A 21,611-nucleotide genomic window follows, 5' to 3' on the forward strand; every position below is an offset into this window, starting at 1 on the left:
GCACGCCCGCCCCCCAGCACCCCCACCCCCACCCGCCCCCCACCTCATCCACCCGGCACCACAATGGGCGGACAGCCAGCGCAGCAGGGCTACCGGACAGCCCACCGGCCACCGGAGCCCGCCCGGGGCGCCAGGAGTTATACCGGAGTGGGGCAGGCCCCAAACCCTCGCCCGGCCCCCGGAGCCCGACGCCCGGGCCGGGGAGGGAGCCCCAGACCCAGGGAGAGGGAGGGGGAGGGGCCGCAGGGCAGACAGGGAAGGGGGGGGGGGGAGCGGGGAGAAGACGACAAGAAGGCGAAAGGGCGGCTGCAGGGCAGGAGGGGGTGGGGGGGGGGGGGGGGGGGGGGGAGGAGGAGGGAGGGCGACAAGGGAAAAGGGACCGGGAGGCAGAGGAGGATGGGCGGGAGGAGGCGAGGAGGGAGAGGCGACGGGGGGGAGGAAGGGGGAGGGGAGAGGGAACCACGGGGCACACCGGAGGCCCACCCACCCCGAACCGCGCCGCCGGGCACGGAGCAGCGGACCGCGCCGGGACGGCACCGCCCCGGGCACCAGGGGAAGCACCCCAACACCGCACCCCACAGGGGGCCCAGGGAGCGGCCAAGACGCAACCGCCACCGAGCAGACAACGGGGGGGGGCAGAACCACCCCCGCCCGACCACAGGGGACGGCGTCAAGAAAATTGACTAATTAGCATGCAGTAACACCAAGTGTTGATGCTTAGTGCCCACTAGAAATAGATCTTAAGGAGTTATTGAGTATAGTGTTGTATAGTGTGGTATGCTCGAGCCCACTAGCAGCAACTAGGTTCCTGACTATATAAAAATAAAAACAATCAGATACAAAATACCAAATACAGAAGCAGCGAAAACAGAAGTTGTAACGATGTGGTGGCTCTCGTTAACAGGCAGAATCTTGGCAGGATTAAGTTGCCAAATTGAGATTAAAATATTCTATGTACATAGACCATATTTGTTTAAATCTTGATACTTGATTTTTATTTAAGGCAGAGATTTTTTCCATTGAGATATAATTTATTAGTAAGTTTAACCAGTGGTCGATATTTAGAGATTGTTTATTTTTCCAATTGACAAGGATTATTTTTTTAGCAATAGTAAGGGCTATAAATATAGATTGAGATTGTTTACATGGTAGCTCAGTTATTGTTAAGTCACCTAGTAAACACAATCTTGGAGATAAAGGAAGCCTACAGTTTAATATATCAGCGAGCTTTTCCAAGATTTTAGTCCAGAAATGCAGCACTGGAGTACATGACCATAAAGCATGAAGATAAGTATCGGCAGTGTTTTGTGAGCACTGGAGACAAATGTCGGAGTCAGAGAGTCCCATTTTTTTCATCATATATTGTGTAATATATGTTCTATGAAGTATCTTATATTGGATAAGTTGCAAATTTGTCTGTTTGGTCATTTTAAATACATTTTCACAGATTTGGGTCCAAAAGTCTGGTTCCGGAACTATAGACAAGTCTTTTTCCCATTTTAAAGTCGGTAAATACGTTTTATTTGTGTATAAAAATAACTTATATATTTTTGATATTTTCTTTATTGTTGTTGGAGAAAGCTTTATAATATCTTTAGCTAAGACAGGCAGTTGGAGCGTATCCTGAAGTGTTGGGATTTGTATCTTAACCATATTTTTAACTTGCAGATAATGTAAGAAATTTCCCTTTTTTATTTCATATTTCTGGACCAAGTTTGTATACGATATAAACTTATTATCTGAGAAAAGATGATGAAGGTGTGTAATTCCTTTCTGCTCCCATAAGCTTAAATGGAACGACTGATTATTAAGTTGAAAGTCGGGGTTATGCCAAATGGGAGAGAGCCCACAGGGCGCCAATTGGGAGTTTGTAATTTCTAATGCCTTCCACCAGGCAGTCAGGGTGGCGGCTATCATTGGGTTTTTAAAACAATTATGTCGTCTTATTGATTTTGTAATAAAGAGTAAATCTGACAGTCTAAGATTATTACAATCCTTCTGCTCCAATTCCAACCAACAGTTAGTATCTCTGTTGGGTTGTGTCCATAGCACAAGATATTGTAGTTGATTAGCTAAATAATAGTACATAAAGTTTGGTGCCTCTAAACCTCCTTTAGATTTACTTTCCTGAAGAGTAGATAGACTAATTTTGGCTTTTTTTTTATTCCAATAGAATTTTATGATAGCAGAGTCCAGCGATTGGAACCAGTTAGACGTAGGTTTAAATGGAATCATTGAAAATAAATAATTAATCTTTGGTAAAACTTTCATTTTTATAGTAGCTATCCGTCCTATTAAAGAGATCGGAAGATTATTCCAGCGCTCCAGGTCACTACGGATACTATCCAATAATGGTGAAAAATTTAAAGAAGTTAATTCAGTTAACTTAGGTGAAATTTTAACACCTAAGTATTTTAAATTACCTGTAGGAAAGGAGTAGTGTGGATCCTGACTTGTAGGATTCCATGAATTTTCTGTAATAGGTAATAATGTTGATTTTGTCCAGTTAATAGAGTAATCTGATAAGTGAGAGAATTTAGTTATTAATTTAAATGCTTCCCCTAGCGAGATAGCAGGTTCTTCTAAATAGAGTAATATATCATCGGCATATAGATTAATTTTATGTTCTATTGTCCCGGAGTGGATTCCTTGGATCCGTCTATCCTGACGTATAGCTAATGCAAGCGGCTCAATAAATATAGCAAATAATAAAGGAGAAATTGGGCACCCTTGTCTTGTTCCCCTTTGTAAAGTAAAACTCTGTGATGTAATCCCATTAGTAGTAACTGTAGCTTTAGGAGAATCATATAATATTGAGACCCATTGAATGAATGACTCCCCGAAGCCGAATTTATTTAAGACAGCAAAGAGGAAGGACCAGTTAACTTTATCGAATGCTTTTTCTGCATCCAGCGAAATAACAACTGCCTTTTTATCATACCGCTGTGACATACTAATCAAGTTAGAGTCTCCTAATATTATTAGTAGAATGACGACCTTTAATAAAACCTGTTTGATCACTATGAATAATTGTCGAGATTACCGTCTCTAATCGAGATGCCAAGGCCTTAGCGATAATTTTAATATCGGTATTAATTAGTGATATCGGTCGGTAACTTGACGGGAGGGTAGGGTCTTTTTCTGGCTTTAATAAAAGTTTAATTGCTGCTATATTCATATCTTGACGTATATCACCTTTACTTTTAATTTCAGTTACTACTCTTAGAAATAATGGAGCAAACATTAACCAGAAATGTTTAAAAAATATAGCCGGAAAGCCGTCTGGACCAGGTGCTCTGCCATTAGGCATACTGTCTAAAGCACGATACAACTCATCTATAGTAAGCGGGGTATCGAGAATATCTTTATGTTCAATAGATAACTGAGGTATATTTAAGCTGTTTAGGAATTCCTCAATATATTCAGGGTTAGGTCTATTAATTTCTGTGTATAGATTTCGATAATAGTTATAAAAAATATGGTTAATTTCTTCTGGTGATTGTGTGCATTCACCATTTATATCTTTAATAGCCGTTATAAGAGATTTTTCCCGATTCCGTTGAAGTTGATTTGCCAGGAATTTACCTGATTTATTATTATGTTCAAAATTATTATATCTCAACTGTTGTATTATAAACTCTGTCTTTTTAGATAACATGTTATCTAACTGTATTTTTATATTCTGTAGTTCTATCCATATTTGATTATTTGGGTTTAATACATATTCATCCGTTAGTTGTTTAATTTTATCTTCCAGGTATTTTTCTAATTTTTGATCCTGTTTCTTTTTATAAGTTGAATATGATATAATTTTCCCTCTAATTACCGCTTTCCCTGCTTCCCAGAGAAGAGATGGAGATATATTTGGAGAGTCATTTATTTCCCAAAAATCTGCCCACTCCCTTCTAATAATTTTATCAAACTCTACGTCTTTCAGTAATGAGATGTTAAAACGCCATATCGGGGGAGGTTTAAAGGTAGAGTCAATTTGTAGAGTGAGGGAGACTGGTGCATGATCACTTATAATTATAGAATGTATTTTTATAGCAGTTTTATCAACAATAGAATTATTTGTAAGGAAAAAATCAAGAAAGTAAATTCCTTCTTAGTTGGGTTTTGAAGTCTCCAGCCATCGCTGAGGCCAAAATCCTCCATATATTCATCTATTACTTTAGCGGATCGTAATCGCCTTGTATATATCGTATTATTAGAACGATCTATTAACGGGTTCAAGACCGTGTTAAAATCACCTCCAATAATAATAGTAGAATTTGTTGCTAAATCGAGTAACCGAGAGAAAAATTCATGGAAAAAATCAGGGTCATCATTATTTGGGGCATATAAATTACCAATTGTATATACTTTATTAAATATAGTTACCTGGATAATAATATATCGGCCCTCTAAATCTGTTACTATATTATTTAGAGTAAAGAATAAATTCTTATGTATAAGTATAGAGACACCTCTTTGTCTACTATTATAGGAGGCAGAGTAAACTTGACTAAAATTTTTATCTATAAATAATTTTTCTTCTGATTTTTGTAAGTGGGTTTCTTGTAGGAGACAAATATCTGCCTTAAATTTTGAGAGATGGTCTAAAATTTTTATTCTTTTTGCCTGGGAGCGAGCGCCACACACATTCCAGGAGACCAGAACTAATTTCTGCATACAAGCAATATAGACTCAGTCTTATGTATACATCTATATAAGCTGCTTATTAATATTAACATATTGTAGGATAGCAAAAGAGTAATTAGGCAATTTATATAATTTATATAAAGAGAGAGATAGCAAGTAGATAAGTATAATAGTGAAGAAACGTGGGGGGAAGTGAGTGTGAAGGAAATCTGTGGGGGATTCAACATAACAATACACCAGTAAATGGTGACCTAAGCGAGATTATTATTATTATTATTATTATTATTTTTTTAAGAATATATTTTTATATTATTATTATTATTATTATTATTATTATTATTAGTATTATTATTACTATATAGCCTATGCATAATATAAATTCATATTCTATTTCGTAACCCATTATCCATACATATACATATACATACATATACATATACATATATATATACATATATACACATATACATACACATACATATACATATACATACGTCAAATAATCACACAATGCTTGGCTCTACCAATTGTCAGTTAGAACAGCCAAGGGGTCGAGGTTGGGTTTCGGAATAGCTGGCCGTCGATATATAACGACCATCGAAGTCCGTTTACCCTCCTGTCTATTTTGTTTCATTATAGGAAACAGTACTTTTCGCCGCTCGTTTATCTCTCTTGGGAATTGATCATTCATCCCGAAAGATGTCCCTTTGAGCTCCCGTCCTTTACTTTTTACCAATTCTTTATGTTTAAAATGTTCGAACTTAGCAATAATAGGACGGGGCTTATTGCCCTTACGAGCTCCGAGCCGGTGTACACGGTGAAAAGAGATATTATTTACCGTCTCCTGTGGGATCTTTAGCGATGATGTCATGAATTTTTTTTTTTTTTTTGTAATGAACTTTTTATTGAATTCTTTAACACAGAAAATAAACAGAAATCAAAACGTTTGAATCACACTCCATATGTACAAAACATCTGTCTTCGTAATGCAGATCTGAATCACATACCAAACGAAACACCTATACATACTTATACTCAATAAGTTGTCGCTATAAAACTATTAAAAGAAAAAACAAACAAAAAACAAAAAAAAAACAAAAAAACAAAAAACAAATAGGGAGTAATGTCTTTTTCAGACTCATTCAATCATTGTCAAAATTAAAGTCCAGCCTAAGGGGTTTTACAAAATGAATCCACTTCTCCCAGCAGGAAATAAATTGTCCACTTCTATGATTGACGTATGCCGTTATTTTTTCCATTTTGTAAATATCCATAGTGATGTCAATCCACTCATTTAGCGTTGGGGTTTCTTGTGTCAACCACTTCCTAGTTAGAGCCTTTTTACTAGCAACCAACAAAATGCTAACCAATTGTTTGTCTTTTTTCAACCAGTCCTGAGGGATATGTCCAAACCACAAAAATTTAATCTCAGAGAATATTACACGTTTAAATATATTCTGTAATGCCTTGTGAATTTCCTCCCAATAGACTTTAATAAAAGAGCAGTTCCAGAACACGTGGTAGTGGTTTGCATTGCGATTGCCACAATTTCTCCAACAAGTCGGGGGATTATTATCATAGTGGGATTTTTGCTCAGGTGTGATAAAATATCTTATCAACCCTTTCCAACCAAACTCTTTCCAGCTTAACGAGCTGGTGCATTTCCATTGATACCTCCATATCATTGTCCATTCCTCCTCCGTAATGTTAAGCTCCCCCTCTGTTTCCCACTTATTTTTAATATAAGATGTAGAATATGGTTTAAGATTAGAAAGAGCCTTATATATGCCTGAAATAATCTTGCCTTCAATTTTTGAATCATAAACTTTTCTAAACATGCCTATCAAATCCACTTGTACACCTCTCGCCTCCTTCAGTTTTGTTTCAACATAATGTCTCATCTGTAGGTATCGGTAGAAATCTTGTTTTTCAAGACCATAGTTTTGCCGGAGTGCCTCAAAACCAAGCAGCTGACCACCATTCATTATCTTACATAGAGCCGTTATCCCTCTTGTTGTCCAATTTTTAAATCCAATGTCAGATTTGTTGGGCATAAAATCTGAATCATATGCACACCATTTCAGAGCCACAATTTCCTTACCTAGATCATATCGTTTTAAAGTCATCTTCCAAACTTTGAGGGTTAATTTAACCCACGGATTGTCTATAGCATCTATATAATTTTGAATTTGTCTGTCAGCAAGGATGGCTTGTATGGGGATCGGAACCACACCCTCTTCCATTCTCTTCCACTGTGCATCATATGTCGGGTCACACCAGTACACCATTGCTTTCATTTGAGATGCACAATAATATTCCCTGAGTGATGGTAGTCCCCATCCCCCCTTCTCCTTAGACAGCTGCAAGGTTTTGAGACGAACTCGAGGTCTCTTATTCTGCCATATATACTTCAGTAACATTTTGTCCCATTCATTGAACTGATTTTGACTCAATTCTGTTGGCAGGGTCTGGAACAAGTATAGGAATCTCGGAAGTATGTTCATCTTGATTGATTCAATTCTTGAACTAAAAGTAAAGAAGGGGATTAAGTTCCACCTTCCTACATCTTCCTTGAGCCTATTTTGAAGAGGTAGATAATTGACCACGGACAGTCTATTCAGTTCTTTTGGCAAAATAATTCCCAAGTATTTCAGAGATTTTGTTTGCCATGCAAGAGGATAGTTATCCTTAATATGTGTGGGGGGGTCATAATTATATGTAAGCAGTTGAGTTTTCTGCACATTAATTTTATATCCAGACAGTAAACCAAATTGCTCAAATGATTGCATAATCTTGGGTAGTGATTGAGTTGGATTTCCCAAATAAACCAAAATATCATCAGCATAACACGCCAATTTATGTTCTATCCCATTGATGACAATCCCTCGAATGTCTCTGTTCTGTCTAATGTGTTGGGCTAATGGCTCTAGGTAAAGTGCAAAAAGTAATGGTGACCATGCACACCCCTGCCTTGAGCCCCTCTCTAAAATAAAACTGTGAGAAAGATAACCATTGACTTTGACCCTCGCTGTTGGGTTGGTATACAGCGCCCGTATAATTTTTATCGTATCATTATGAAAACCAAATTTATGAAGAACCTTGTAAAGAAAGCCCCAATTCACTGAATCAAATGCCTTTTCAGCATCCACACTAATTACCATTGCTTCAATATTATTTTTTTGTATATAATCCACAACATGTAGCGTCCTACGTATATTGTCCAGTGTTTGTCGACGACGTATAAAACCTGTCTGGTCGTTATGTATTAGCATAGGTAGAAACTTCTCTAATCGTCTCGCCATTATTGAAGTAAATAATCTGTAATCAATATTAAGAACCGATATTGGCCTATATGATGCACATTCCCTCTTATCTCTTCCCTCTTTTGGTATAGCCGAGATTACCGCTTCTCTCCAACTAGGTGGTGTTTGTGCTTTTTTCAAAGTCCAGTTCATTGTACGAAGCAAAATAGGAGTTAGCACATCACTAAATTCTCTATACCAGTCTGCTCCGTAGCCATCCAAACCTGGGGACTTGCCCAATTTCAGTCTATTGATTGCCATTTTCAGCTCGCCTTCTGTTATGTCATCCGTCATCACTTTGTTCTGTTCTTCAGTCAAGGTAGGCAACCTTAGAGAGTCCAGAAATGTATCAATTTGTATTTCACTACCACCTGGAACTCTAGCGTACAAAGTTTCGTAGAATGCTTCAAAGGCATCTTGTATTTCGCTCAATTTATATTTAATCTGTTTCGTCCTTGGGTCCCTTATTTGATGAATAGTATTTTCTGCTGTTTTTTTCCTTAACTTCCATGCTAATATTTTCATAGATTTAGACCCACCGTCATAATATCGTTGTTTTAAGAACATCAATTTTTTCTGTATGTCCTGTGTGGCCAAATTGTCAAGTTCATTTCTGATCACTTTAATTTCTTGTAGAACATTCTGTATAGGGTTTACCTTGTGTAGTGTTTCTAATTCCTTCAATTTATTTTGCAATTCTTGAAGTGTTTTATTTCTCTCTTTTTTTTTTATAAGAAGATATTGCTATGATTTTCCCCCTCAAAACAGCCTTCAAAGCATCCCACAAAATAGGGGGGATAACCTCTCCATTATCATTAATATCCATATAATGGTTTATTTCTTCCCTAATTTTCCTCTTAAATAAAGGATCATTAAGTAGGCTAGCATTAAATTTCCATGAGTTGCTCTTGGGTTGAAGGTTCAAATCAACAGATAAATATACAGGTGCATGATCACTTAAGTCCATTGTACCAATATCAACCGTAATTATCTTATCTTTGTCTTTTCCAAATGTGAGGAAGTAATCAATTCTCGTATATAAGCAATGAGGGGCGGAGAAATGCGTGTAGTCCCTCCTATTAGGGAAAAACTCCCTCCAAATATCAATGAGACCCGCCTCCAGAAAAAGCTTATTCACCTTCTTGTACAATACCTTTGCGTCATAACTTTTACTGGAGGAGGAATCTAACCTTGGTTGTAAGTGTATATTCAGATCCCCCCCACAGATCAGCAGACCTTCCGTTTTCGTCACCATAATATTTGTAATTTTCAGAAAAAAATCAAAATTACTACCAGGTGGTGCATAGACATTTAGGAGAGTAATCGGACTGCCATTTATCATACCTCTTACCAACACAAATCTTCCTTCCTTATCTGCCATTTCGTATACTTTATCAAAATTCAGCTTATTTGATATGAGGATTGCTGTTCCTCTTCTGTGGCCTGATTTATAAGAGGAGAAAAACAGCTGATTAAATCCCATTCTTTTTAGCTTCAAATGTTCATCATCTTTTAAGTGGGTTTCCTGCAAATATACCACTTGGGCCTGTTCTCTTTTCATTTTAGTCAAAACTTTACTTCTTTTTACTGGGTTCAATAGCCCATTGACGTTGAATGAAACCAATTTTACTTCCCCACTGGTCATTTTTTGTGCATTAATAGCATGACAATAAACTTGGCAATGAAAAACAATATTTCAACTCCCTGAACAAACCAGAACTGTATAACATAATCAAACACAAAAACAAAATATTGTGATCCCAAGGTAGGGGTCTTTAACAAATGACCCTGCACACAACTAGACTGAATTTCTAGCTGTGGGAGAAGGCACATCCTATCTACTAATTGAGGGCCTTCTCGGCAGCCTATAGGAGAATTAGAGAAAAAAAAATACGTATTGTAAGTCTCCCATAAATATATTCAGACTTATCGGGGGATAAAAGGACAGCTCAAGTCAGGCACAGTTTTTTTTTTTTTTTTTTTTTTTTTCTTTTCTCTCTCCCCTCCCTACGTTCTCTGCTTACCGACATTTCCAACTTGTTCGCCAATAATTGAGTCAAAGTTCTTCCTGACGGCTCTGTGGTTGTCTCCTGAAGCCTTGCAATCTCTCCTTAATGCTCCGCTGTCGCTCTTCCACCGCTCCCCGTTGAGTCGCTCCTCTCGAAACTTCCCAGGCTGTACGGGACAGCAGCTCCGTCAAGCTCTCCTTTGGTTTGACCACGTTGACGGGCAGCCCTCTCTCCTTCATGTCCCTCGTCGCCTCCTCCGCAGACTGATACAGCCGGGTCCCATCCTCGTAGAATACACGCATCCTTGCCGGGAACGGTGTCTGGAAGCGGATCTTCTTCTGCTTCAATACTCGCTTCGCTTCAATGTAATCCTTGCGCTTTTCCAGGATCGCCGATGGATAATCATGATCAAAATAGATTGGCCTTCCGTTCCAACACATCCTTCCCTTTCCCCAAGCTTTACGTATTACGTCCTCTTTGGTTTTGTACCGAAGGAATTTGATGACTATGGATCGTGGCTTGTCACCGGACGTATCCGAGGGTCGCGGAACCGGTGCGCGGTGCGCCCTTTCAATATCCAGCGATGTTGTTTGGGGGATCTCCAAAGTATCACGAAGCATTCTCTCCACAAAATCTGTCATTGACGAACCCTCAGCACCCTCGGGGACATTATAGATGCGGAGGTTTTCTCTTCTGGACCTCCCCTCTTGGTCGAGTAGCTTGTTCTCATGCTGGCTAATCACTTTTAGCAACTTTCCAAGCGTAGATTCCACCACCTGAACGCGATCGTCCATGACTTCAACGCAACTTTCCACTTCCGTAATTCTTTGGCTGACATTAGCCAGATCGCTTTTAATGTCATTTAATTGTTGTTTCACATCTTTACGAAAGTCGCGTATCTCGTCCAAGATTTTAGCGAGGCCCATGTCATCCGTCGCTCTAGTGCTAACATTAGCTTTAGCTTCCAGTGCCGGAGTGCATGCTCCGGTTTCAGGCTCTTCTGCAGTGCCTTTCTTGCTTGCTTCCTTTCTCCCCATATTCGCCCCACTTTCTTAAGTAAGTTTAATCGAGTTTCTTTCTTCCTTGACTGGTTATGGGGCGAAATCAGTTGTTTCTCAGGGGAGCTATCGCTCTAGGCAGCCATACTTGCCGATGACGTTACCGGAACCGTCATGAATTTTTTTATCTCACTCTCTGGATTATCTGGAGAATTTTCGGATATACCTGAGAATATTAGATTTTCCCGCATACTACGGGATTGAACATCTAAGACCGTTTCCTTTAGCATTTTATTTTCCTTTTTAATCGTCTCCAACTCGGCTGTGACAGCGACGAGAGAGGAGCGTAGCTCGGAGTTATCGCGTTGGAGATCGCTTACCTGTTGGCTAACGAATTCCAAACTTGCCTTTAATTCTTTGACGTCCTCGCGGATAAGACAGAGGACGTCAAGTTTTTTATTTATGGAATCCAGCATACTCACCGATACGTCGGCGGTTGCTAAATCGTCCGTGTCTGTTGACGAGTCATTTTTCCTTTTTTTTTTCGAAGGATTATCCCGACTAGCCGCCAGATCATCCATCGCGCAGCTATAAAAATAATCGTCAATAAAACGTTCGAGGTCGTCCACACTGGATAATATTTCCGATCTTTCTTAGAAAAGAAAAAAATCGAATTTATCTAATCATTAAATTCGGGTTTAATTAGAAATATAAAGCTAATTCTATTTTAGCAGCAGAGCGCCGCCATGTTAGATTTTCCCAGTCTCGCTACCGGTCACGCGATAGTCACAGCATCTCGCGATGGGAAATGTAGTTCCTTCCTAGTCACCTGTAGCAACTTCTGATATCCAACATGTCAAGCGTCACTCTGTTTAAATGACTGTTCTACTTTCAAGAAGTGTTCTTGTTTTCATTATTTTGTATCAATAACAACGCCTGAACAGGGACTTGAACCCTGGACCCTCAGATTAAAAGTCTGATGCTCTACCAACTGAGCTATCCAGGCTCTGACTTTAGAACTCTCAGTGTCCTCCTACAAACTAAAAACAAAACACAGAGTAATGTTTGTGAGGGACTTGGGAGGCTTTTTGAAAATCTGGAGTCGTTTTATTGATGGACTTAAATGACTGTTCTACTTTCAAGAAGTGTTCTTGTTTTCATTATTTTGTATCAATAACAACGCCTGAACAGGGACTTGAACCCTGGACCCTCAGATTAAAAGTCTGATGCTCTACCAACTGAGCAATCCTGACTCTGACTTGAGGGTTCTCAGTGTCTTCTTACAAACTCAAAACAAAACACCGAGTAGAGAAGGAGAGACTTGGTAGACTTTTTGAAAATCTGGAGTAGTTTTATTGTTGGACTTTAGTGACTGTTTTACTTTCAAGACGTGTTCTTTGTTTCATTATTTTGTATCAATAACAACGCCTGAACAGCGACTTGAACCCTGGACCCTGAGATTAAAAGTCTGATGCTCTACCAACTGAGCTATCCAGGCTTTGAGATTTTAGTGTCCTACTACAAATTAAAAACAAAACAACGATTAGAGCTGGGTTGGACTTGGGAGACTATGAACGTCTGGAGTAGTTTTATTGATGGACTGAAATGACTGTTCTACTTTCAAGAAGTGTTCTTTGTTTCATTATTTTGTATCAATAACCACGCCTGAACAGGGACTTGAACCCTGGACCCTCAGATTAAAAGTCTGATGCTCTACCAACTGAGCTATCCGGGCTCTTGACTTGAGGATTCTCAGTGTCTTCCTACACTCAAAACAAAACACCGAGTAGAAGAGAGACTTGGTGGACTTTTTGAAAATCTGGAGTAGTTTTATTGTTGGACTTTAGTGACTGTTCTACTTTCAAGACGTGTTCTTTGTTTCATTATTTTGTATCAATATCAACGCCTGAACAGGGACTTGAGCCCTGGACCCTGAGATTAAAAGTCTGATGCTCTACCAACTGAGCTATCCAGGGTCTGACTTCAGTCATTTTAGTGTCCTCCTACAAACTAAAAACAAAACACAGAGTAGTAGAGTTTGGGAGGGACTTGGGAGACTTTTTGAAAATCTGGAATCATTTTATTGATGGACTTAAATGACTGTTCTACTTTCAAGAAGTGTTCTTGTTTTCATTATTTTGTATCAATAACAACGCCTGAACAGGGACTTGAACCCTGGACCCTCAGATTAAAAGTCTGATGCTCTACCAACTGAGCTATCCAGGCTCTGACTTTAGTACTCTCAATGTCCTCCTACAAACTAAAAACAAAACACAGAGTGGTAGAGTTTGGGAGGGACATGGGAGGCTTTTTGAAAATCTGGAGTCGTTTTATTGATGGACTTAAATTACAGTTCTACTTTCAAGAAGTGTTCTTGTTTTCATTATTTTGTATCAATAACAACGCCTTAACAGGGACTTGAACCCTGGACCCTCAGATTAAAAGTCTGATGCCCTACCAACTGAGCTATACGGGCTCTGACTGGAGGATTCTCAGTGTCTTCCTACACTCAAAACAAAACACCGAGTAGAAAAGGAGAGACTTGGTAGACTTTTTGAAAATCTGGAGTAGTTTTATTGATGGACTTTAGTGACTGTTCTACTTTCAAGACGTGTTCTTTGTTTCATTATTTTGTATCAATAACAACGCCTGAACAGGGACTTGAACCCTGGACCCTCAGATTAAAAGTCTGATGCTCTACCAACGGAGCTATCCAGGCTGTGACTGGAGGATTCTCAGTGTCTTCCTACACTCAAAACAAAACACCGAGTAGAAAAGGAGAGACTTGGTAGACTTTTTGAAAATCTGGAGTAGTTTTATTGATGGACTTTAGTGACTGCTCTACTTTCAAGACGTGATCTTTGTTCCATTATTTTGTATCAATAACAACGCCTGAACAGGGACTTGAACCCTGGACCCTCAGATTAAATGTCTGATGCTCTACCAACTGAGCTATCCAGGCTCTGACTTTAGAACTCTCAGTGTCCTCCTACAAACTAAAAAAAAAACACAGAGTAATGTTTGTGAGGGACTTGGGAGGCTTTTTGAAAATCTGGAGTCGTTTTATTGATGGACTTAAATGACTGTTCTAATGACTGTTTCATTATTTTGTATCAATAACAACGCCTGAACAGGGACTTGAACCCTGGACCCTCAGATTAAAAGTCTGATGCTCTACCAACTGAGCAATCCTGACTCTGACTTGAGGATTCTCAGTGTCTTCTTACAAACTCAAAACAAAACACCGAGTAGAGAAGGAGAGACTTGGTAGACTTTTTGAAAATCTGGAGTAGTTTTATTGTTTGACTTTAGTGACTGTATTACTTTCAAGACGTGTTCTTTGTTTCATTATTTTGTATCAATAACAACGCCTGAACAGCGACTTGAACCCTGGACCCTGAGATTAAAAGTCTGATGCTCTACCAACTGAGCTATCCAGGCTGTGAAATTTTAGTGTCCTCCTACAAATTAAAAACAAAACAACGAGTAGAACTGGGTTGGACTTGGGAGACTATGAACGTCTGGAGTAGTTTTATTGATGGACTTACATGACTGTTCTACTTTCAAGAAGTGTTCTTTGTTTCATTATTTTGTATCAATAACAACGCCTGAACAGGGACTTGAACCCTGGACCCTCAGATTAAAAGTCTGATGCTCTACCAACTGAGCTATCCAGGCTCTGACTTCAGTCATTTTAGTGTCCTACTACAAATTAAAAACAAAACAACGATTAGAGTTGGGTTGGACTTGGGAGACTATGAACGTCTGGAGTAGTTTTATTGATGGACTGAAATGACTGTTCTACTTTCAAGAAGTGTTCTTTGTTTCATTATTTTGTATCAATAACCACGCCTGAACAGGGACTTGAACCCTGGACCCTCAGATTAAAAGTCTGATGCTCTACCAACTGAGCTATTCGGGCTCTGACTTGAGGCTTCTCAGTGTCTTCCTACACTCAAAACAAAACACCGTGGGGGGATGGGGGCTGGGGACCGGTGGGGCGCTGTGGGGGCCCGCTGGGCCTCGTTCTGCGGCCTTGGGCTCGGGGGTGTGGGCCGGGGCTGGGGCGGGGGTGTTCCGGGTGTCTGGGTCGGCTCGCCGACCGGTGTCCGCTCGGGTGGCTTGGGGGTGGCCTTGGTGCTGCCGCGGCCTGGGGATTCCGGGGGGGGGGTGCTCGCTTTGCTGGACCGCGGTTGACGGCTTCTTTCTTTGGTGGTGGTCCTTATGCATGCCAGATCCGTCGCACCAGCATCTACTGAAACTCAACAGAAGTACCCTCTCCCTCCCACAGCCCCTTGAATCAGTTGGTGCTGGTGTCTGTGGTTCTCACTTTGCTTTATCTATCCTTCCCTCCTTCCTCTCTTTAGTTTTTCCTCTGGTCACTTGAGATCTTAATTTATTAGAAGTATGAGGTTTCTGGGGTTGGCATAAGACTCTGGTTTTGTAACCACGCAGGAGGGGTCTTGTTGGTGCTGGACTTCACTTTGATGGATTGGATGTACTGGCTTCTATGGATCTCACTCTGCCTTATCGATCCTTCCCTCCTTCCTCTCTTTAGTTTTTCCTCTGGGCTCTTGAGATCTCGCTAAATTTGCTGGAATTTAGAGGCTTCCGGGGTTGGCGTAAGACTTTGATTTTGTAATCATGGGGAAGGCAGGAAGTGTTTGGTCGGTGCTGGATTTCACTTTGATTTACCTTTCTTTTCTCTTTATTTATTTTTTTTTCTGACCTTTTCTCTGGTCTGACCATTTAAACCTCACGACTCTGGCAAGATTCTGAAGTACCTGGTTAAGGCGAAGGGTAATGGGATATTTATAAGGTTTTAGGTGAATGAATGAGTATAAATTTATACGTATTTGCACGCACGCACGCGCACGCACGCAAACGCACGCAAACGCACACACGCAAACGCACGCACGCAAACGCACGCACACATACACACAAAAAAAAAAAAAAAAAAAAAAAAAAAGAGCAATGATGACAAGACGTTGAATCGGTAAGACTACCGAATGAACAATTCTGAGCTCTTTAAAAAAAAAAAAAGAAAAAAAAAAAAAAAAACACCGAGTAGAGAGAGACTTGGTAGACTTTTTGAAAATCTGGAGTAGTTTTATTGTTGGACTTTAGTGACTGTTCTACTTTCAAGACATGTTCTTTGTTTCATTATTTTGTATCAATATCAACGCCTGAACAGGGACTTGAACCCTGGACCCTGAGATTAAAAGTCTGATGCTCTACCAACTGAGCTATCCACGCTCTGACTTCAGTCATTTTAGTGTCCTCCTACAAACTAAAAACAAAACACAGAGTAGAGTTTGGGAGGGACTTGGGAGGCTTTTTGAAAATCTGGAGTCGTTTTATTGATGGACTTAAATGACTGTTCTACTTTCAAGAACTGTTCTTGTTTTCATTATTTTGTATCAATAACAACGCCTGAACAGGGACTTGAACCCTGGACCCTCAGATTAAAAGTCTGATGCTCTACCAACTGAGCTATCCAGGCTCTGGCGTGAGGATTCTCAGTGTCTTCCTACAAACTCAAAACAAAACACCGAGTAAAGGAGAGACTTGGTAGACTTTTTGAAAATCTGGAGTAGTTTTATTGTTGGACTTTAGTGACTGTTCTACTTTCAAGACGTGTTCTTTGTTTCATTATTTTGTATCAATAACAACGCCAGAACAGGGACTTGAACCCTGGACCCTGAGATTAAAAGTCTGATGCTCTACCAACTGAGCTATCCATGCTCTGACTTCAGTCATATTAGTGTCCTACTACAAATTAAAAACAAAACACAGAGTAGTAGAGTTTGGGAGGGACTTGGGAGGCTTTTTGAAAATCTGGAGTCGTTTTATTGATGGACTTAAATGACAGTTCTACTTTCAAGAAGTGTTCTTGTTTTCATTATTTTGTATCAATAACAACGCCTGAACAGGGACTTGAACCCTGGACCCTCAGATTAAAAGTCTGATGCTCTACCAACTGAGCTATCCAGGCTATGACTTGAGAATTCTCAGTGTCTTCCTACAAACTAAAAACAAAACACAGAAGTACTGACAGACTTCAATTACTGTTATACTTTAAAGAAATGCTCTTTGTTTTGGTATTTTGTCTCAATAACGCCTGAACAGGGACTTGAACCCTGGACCATCAGATTAAAAGTCTGATGCTCTACCAACTGAGCTATCCAGGATCTGACTTTAGTATTCTCAGTGTTTTCCTACAAACTCAAAACAAAACACCGAGTTGTGAACGAGAGACTTGGTAGACTTTTTGAAAATCTGGAGTAGTTTTATTGATGGACTTTAGTGACTGTTCTACTTTCAAGAAGTGTTCTTGTTTTCATTATTTTGTATCAATAACAACGCCTGAACAGGGACTTGAACCCTGGACCCTCAGATTAAAAGTCTGATGCTCTACCAACTGAGCTATCCAGGCTCTGACTTTAGAACTCTCAGTGTCCTCCTACAAACTAAAAAAAAAACACAGAGTAGTAATGTTTGTGAGGGACTTGGGAGGCTTTTTGAAAATCTGGAGTCGTTTTATTGATGGACTTAAATGACTGTTCTACTTTCAAGAAGTGTTCTTGTTTTCATTATTTTGTATCAATAACAACGCCTGAACAGGGACTTGAACCCTGGACCCTCAGATTAAAAGTCTGATGCTCTACCAACTGAGCTATCCAGGCTCTGATGTGAGTACTCTCAATGTCCTCCTACAAACTAAAAACAAAACACAGAGTAGTAGATTTTGGGAGGGACTTGGGAGGCTTTTTGAAAATCTGGAGTCGATTTATTGTTGAACTTAAATGACTGTTCTACTTTCAAGAGCTGTTCTTGTTTTCATTATTTTGTATCAATAACAACGCCTGAACAGGGACTTGAACCCTGGACCCTCAGATTAAAAGTCTGATGCTCTACCAACTGAGCTATCCAGGCTCTGGGTTGAGGATTCTCAGTGTCTTCCTACAAACTCAAAACAAAACACCGAGTAGAGAAGGAGAGACTTGGTAGACTTTTTGAAAATCTGGAGTAGTTTTATTGTTGGACTTTAGTGACTGTTCTACTTTCAAGACGTGTTCTTTGTTTCATTATTTTGTATCAATATCAACGCCTGAACCCTGAGATTAAAAGTCTGATGCGCTACCAACTGAGCTATCCAGGCTCTGACTTTAGTCATTTTAGTGTCCTCCTACAAACTAAAAACAAAACACAGAGTAGTAGAGTTTGGGAGGGACTTGGGAGACTTTTTGAAAATCTGGAGTCGTTTTATTGATGGACTTAAATGACTGTTCTACTTTCAAGAACTGTTCTTGTTTTCATTATTTTGTATCAATAACAATGCCTGAACAGGGACTTGAACCCTGGACCCTCAGATTAAAAGTCTGATGCTCTACCAACTGAGCTATCCAGGCTCTGACTTTAGTACTCTCAATGTCCTCCTACAAACTAAAAACAAAACACAGAGTAGTAGAGTTTGGGAGGGACTTGGGAGGCTTTTTGAAAATCTGGAGTCGTTTTATTGATGGACTTAAATGACAGTTCTACTTTCAAGAAGTGTTCTTGTTTTCATTATTTTGTATCAATTACAACGCCTGAACAGGGACTTGAACCCTGGACCCTCAGATTAAAAGTCTGATGCTCTACCAACTGAGCTATCCAGGCTCTGTCTTGAGAATTCTCAGTGTCTTCCTACAAACTAAAAACAAAACACAGAAGTACTGACGGACTTCAATTACTGTTATACTTTAAAGAAATGCTCTTTGTTTTGGTATTTTGTCTCAATAACAACGCCTGAACAGGGCCTTGAACCGTGGACGATCAGATGAAAAGTCTGATGCTCTACCAACTGAGTTATCCAGGCTCTGACTTTAGTATTCTCAGTGTTTTCCTACAAACTCAAAACAAAACACCGAGTTGTGAACGAGAGACTTGGTAGACTTTTTGAAAATCTGGAGCAGTTTTATTGATGGACTTTAGTGACTGTTCTACTTTCAAGAAGTGTTCTTGTTTTCATTATTTTGTATCAATAACAACGCCTGAACAGGGACTTGAACCCTGGACCCTCAGATTAAAAGTCTGATGCTCTACCAACTGAGCTATCCAGGCTCTGACTTTAGAACTCTCAGTGTCCTCCTACAAACTAAAAAAAAAACACAGAGTAGTAATGTTTGTGAGGGACTTGGGAGGCTTTTTGAAAATCTGGAGTCGTTTTATTGATGGACTTAAATGACTGTTCTACTTCCAAGAGCTGTTCTTGTTTTCATTATTTTGTATCAATAACAACGCCTGAACAGGGACTTGAACCCTGGACCCTCAGATTAAAAGTCTGATGCTCTACCAACTGAGCTATCCAGGCTCTTGCTTGAGGATTCTCAGTGTCTTCCTACAAACTAAAAAAAAAACACAGAGTAGTAATGTTTGTGAGGGACTTGGGAGGCTTTTTGAAAATCTGGAGTCGATTTATTGTTGAACTTAAATGACTGTTCTACTTTCAAGAGCTGTTCTTGTTTTCATTATTTAGTCTCAATAACAACGCCTGAACAGGGCCTTGAACCGTGGACCATCAGATTAAAAGTCTGATGCTCTACCAACTGAGTTATCCAGGCTCTGACTTTAGTATTCTCAGTGTTTTCCTACAAACTCAAAACAAAACACCGAGTTGTGAACGAGAGACTTGGTAGACTTTTTGAAAATCTGGAGCAGTTTTATTGATGGACTTTAGTGACTGTTCTACTTTCAAGAAGTGTTCTTGTTTTCATTATTTTGTATCAATAACAACGCCTGAACAGGGACTTGAACCCTGGACCCTCAGATTAAAAGTCTGATGCTCTACCAACTGAGCTATCCAGGCTCTGACTTTAGAACTCTCAGTGTCCTCCTACAAACTAAAAAAAAAACACAGAGTAGTAATGTTTGTGAGGGACTTGGGAGGCTTTTTGAAAATCTGGAGTCGTTTTATTGTTGGACTTTAGTGCCTGTTCTACTTTCAAGACGTGTTCTTTGTTTCATTATTTTGTATCAATAACAATGCCTGAACAGGGACTTGAACCCTGGACCCTGAGATTAAAAGTCTGATGCTCTACCAACTGAGCTATCCAGGCTCTGACTTCAGTCATATTAGTGTCCTACTACAAATTAAAAACAAAACACAGAGTAGTAGAGTTTGGGAGGGACTTGGGAGACTTTTTGAAAATTTGGAGTCATTTTATTGATGGACTTAAATGACTGTTCTACTTTCAAGAAGTGTTATTGTTTTCATTATTTTGTATCAATAACAACGCCTGAACAGGGACTTGAACCCTGGACCCTCAGATTAAAAGTCTGATGCTCTACCAACTGAGCTATCCAGGCTCTGTCTTGAGAATTCTCAGTGTCTTCCTACAAACTAAAAACAAAACACAGAAGTACTGACAGACTTCAATTACTGTTATACTTTAAAGAAATGCTCTTTGTTTTGGTATTTTGTCTCAATAACAACGCCTGAACAGGGACTTGAACCCTGGACCATCAGATTAAAAGTCTGATGCTCTACCAACTGAGCTATCCAGGATCTGACTTTAGTATTCTCAGTGTTTTCCTACAAACTCAAAACAAAACACCGAGTTGTGAACGAGAGACTTGGTAGACTTTTTGAAAATCTGGAGTAGTTTTATTGATGGACTTTAGTGACTGTTCTACTTTCAAGAAGTGTTCTTGTTTTCATTATTTTGTATCAATAACAACGCCTGAACAGGGACTTGAACCCTGGACCCTCAGATTAAAAGTCTGATGCTCTACCAACTGAGCTATCCAGGCTCTGACTTTAGAACTCTCAGTGTCCTCCTACAAACTAAAAAAAAAACACAGAGTAGTAATGTTTGTGAGGGACTTGGGAGGCTTTTTGAAAATCTGGAGTCGTTTTATTGATGGACTTAAATGACTGTTCTACTTTCAAGAAGTGTTCTTGTTTTCATTATTTTGTATCAATAACAACGCCTGAACAGGGACTTGAACCCTGGACCCTCAGATTAAAAGTCTGATGCTCTACCAACTGAGCTATCCAGGCTCTGATGTGAGTACTCTCAATGTCCTCCTACAAACTAAAAACAAAACACAGAGTAGTAGAGTTTGGGAGGGACTTGGGAGGCTTTTTGAAAATCTGGAGTCGTTTTATTGTTGAACTTAAATGACTGTTCTACTTTCAAGAGCTGTTCTTGTTTTCATTATTGTGTATCAATAACAACGCCTGAACAGGGACTTGAACCCTGGACCCTCAGATTAAAAGTCTGATGCTCTACCAACTGAGCTATCCAGGCTCTGGCTTGAGGATTCTCAGTGTCTTCCTACAAACTCAAAACAAAACACCGAGTAAAGGAGAGACTTGGTAGACTTTTTGAAAATCTGGAGTAGTTTTATTGTTGGACTTTAGTGACTGTTCTACTTTCAAGACGTGTTCTTTGTTTCATTATTTTGTATCAATATCAACGCCTGAACCCTGAGATTAAAAGTCTGATGCGCTACCAACTGAGCTATCCAGGCTCTGACTTTAGTCATTTTAGTGTCCTCCTACAAACTAAAAACAAAACACAGAGTAGTAGAGTTTGGGAGGGACTTGGGAGACTTTTTGAAAATCTGGAGTCGTTTTATTGATGGACTTAAATGACTGTTCTACTTTCAAGAAC

At 39.6% G+C, this 21,611-nt stretch overlaps 1 protein-coding gene and 26 non-coding genes across 28 annotated transcripts in view; 1 reads left to right on the forward strand and 26 right to left on the reverse strand.

Annotated features, from left to right (window-relative positions):
• Positions 1–21,611, forward strand: part of ube3b (ubiquitin protein ligase E3B) — a 100,700-nt gene that overhangs the window by 25,193 nt on the left and 53,896 nt on the right. The window lies entirely within an intron of this gene.
• On the reverse strand, positions 11,884–11,956 carry trnak-uuu (transfer RNA lysine (anticodon UUU)). Its single transcript has one exon. It is a non-coding gene; the product is annotated as a tRNA-Lys (tRNA).
• On the reverse strand, positions 12,613–12,685 carry trnak-uuu (transfer RNA lysine (anticodon UUU)). Its single transcript has one exon. It is a non-coding gene; the product is annotated as a tRNA-Lys (tRNA).
• trnak-uuu (transfer RNA lysine (anticodon UUU)) lies at positions 13,104–13,176 on the reverse strand. The gene has a single exon. It is a non-coding gene; the product is annotated as a tRNA-Lys (tRNA).
• Positions 13,354–13,426, reverse strand: trnak-uuu (transfer RNA lysine (anticodon UUU)). Its single transcript has one exon. It is a non-coding gene; the product is annotated as a tRNA-Lys (tRNA).
• trnak-uuu (transfer RNA lysine (anticodon UUU)) lies at positions 13,597–13,669 on the reverse strand. The gene has a single exon. It is a non-coding gene; the product is annotated as a tRNA-Lys (tRNA).
• trnak-uuu (transfer RNA lysine (anticodon UUU)) lies at positions 13,840–13,912 on the reverse strand. Its single transcript has one exon. It is a non-coding gene; the product is annotated as a tRNA-Lys (tRNA).
• trnak-uuu (transfer RNA lysine (anticodon UUU)) lies at positions 14,556–14,628 on the reverse strand. The gene has a single exon. It is a non-coding gene; the product is annotated as a tRNA-Lys (tRNA).
• trnak-uuu (transfer RNA lysine (anticodon UUU)) lies at positions 14,800–14,872 on the reverse strand. Its single transcript has one exon. It is a non-coding gene; the product is annotated as a tRNA-Lys (tRNA).
• trnak-uuu (transfer RNA lysine (anticodon UUU)) lies at positions 16,134–16,206 on the reverse strand. The gene has a single exon. It is a non-coding gene; the product is annotated as a tRNA-Lys (tRNA).
• trnak-uuu (transfer RNA lysine (anticodon UUU)) lies at positions 16,381–16,453 on the reverse strand. The gene has a single exon. It is a non-coding gene; the product is annotated as a tRNA-Lys (tRNA).
• Positions 16,873–16,945, reverse strand: trnak-uuu (transfer RNA lysine (anticodon UUU)). Its single transcript has one exon. It is a non-coding gene; the product is annotated as a tRNA-Lys (tRNA).
• trnak-uuu (transfer RNA lysine (anticodon UUU)) lies at positions 17,069–17,141 on the reverse strand. The gene has a single exon. It is a non-coding gene; the product is annotated as a tRNA-Lys (tRNA).
• trnak-uuu (transfer RNA lysine (anticodon UUU)) lies at positions 17,314–17,386 on the reverse strand. The gene has a single exon. It is a non-coding gene; the product is annotated as a tRNA-Lys (tRNA).
• Positions 17,564–17,636, reverse strand: trnak-uuu (transfer RNA lysine (anticodon UUU)). Its single transcript has one exon. It is a non-coding gene; the product is annotated as a tRNA-Lys (tRNA).
• Positions 17,814–17,886, reverse strand: trnak-uuu (transfer RNA lysine (anticodon UUU)). Its single transcript has one exon. It is a non-coding gene; the product is annotated as a tRNA-Lys (tRNA).
• Positions 18,290–18,362, reverse strand: trnak-uuu (transfer RNA lysine (anticodon UUU)). The gene has a single exon. It is a non-coding gene; the product is annotated as a tRNA-Lys (tRNA).
• trnak-uuu (transfer RNA lysine (anticodon UUU)) lies at positions 18,540–18,612 on the reverse strand. Its single transcript has one exon. It is a non-coding gene; the product is annotated as a tRNA-Lys (tRNA).
• On the reverse strand, positions 18,984–19,056 carry trnak-uuu (transfer RNA lysine (anticodon UUU)). The gene has a single exon. It is a non-coding gene; the product is annotated as a tRNA-Lys (tRNA).
• On the reverse strand, positions 19,234–19,306 carry trnak-uuu (transfer RNA lysine (anticodon UUU)). The gene has a single exon. It is a non-coding gene; the product is annotated as a tRNA-Lys (tRNA).
• trnak-uuu (transfer RNA lysine (anticodon UUU)) lies at positions 19,729–19,801 on the reverse strand. Its single transcript has one exon. It is a non-coding gene; the product is annotated as a tRNA-Lys (tRNA).
• On the reverse strand, positions 19,979–20,051 carry trnak-uuu (transfer RNA lysine (anticodon UUU)). The gene has a single exon. It is a non-coding gene; the product is annotated as a tRNA-Lys (tRNA).
• trnak-uuu (transfer RNA lysine (anticodon UUU)) lies at positions 20,229–20,301 on the reverse strand. The gene has a single exon. It is a non-coding gene; the product is annotated as a tRNA-Lys (tRNA).
• On the reverse strand, positions 20,428–20,500 carry trnak-uuu (transfer RNA lysine (anticodon UUU)). The gene has a single exon. It is a non-coding gene; the product is annotated as a tRNA-Lys (tRNA).
• On the reverse strand, positions 20,673–20,745 carry trnak-uuu (transfer RNA lysine (anticodon UUU)). The gene has a single exon. It is a non-coding gene; the product is annotated as a tRNA-Lys (tRNA).
• On the reverse strand, positions 20,923–20,995 carry trnak-uuu (transfer RNA lysine (anticodon UUU)). The gene has a single exon. It is a non-coding gene; the product is annotated as a tRNA-Lys (tRNA).
• Positions 21,173–21,245, reverse strand: trnak-uuu (transfer RNA lysine (anticodon UUU)). The gene has a single exon. It is a non-coding gene; the product is annotated as a tRNA-Lys (tRNA).

This window comes from Festucalex cinctus, chromosome 5 (assembly GCF_051991245.1).
Source record: "Festucalex cinctus isolate MCC-2025b chromosome 5, RoL_Fcin_1.0, whole genome shotgun sequence".
Lineage (NCBI taxonomy): Eukaryota > Metazoa > Chordata > Actinopteri > Syngnathiformes > Syngnathidae > Festucalex > Festucalex cinctus.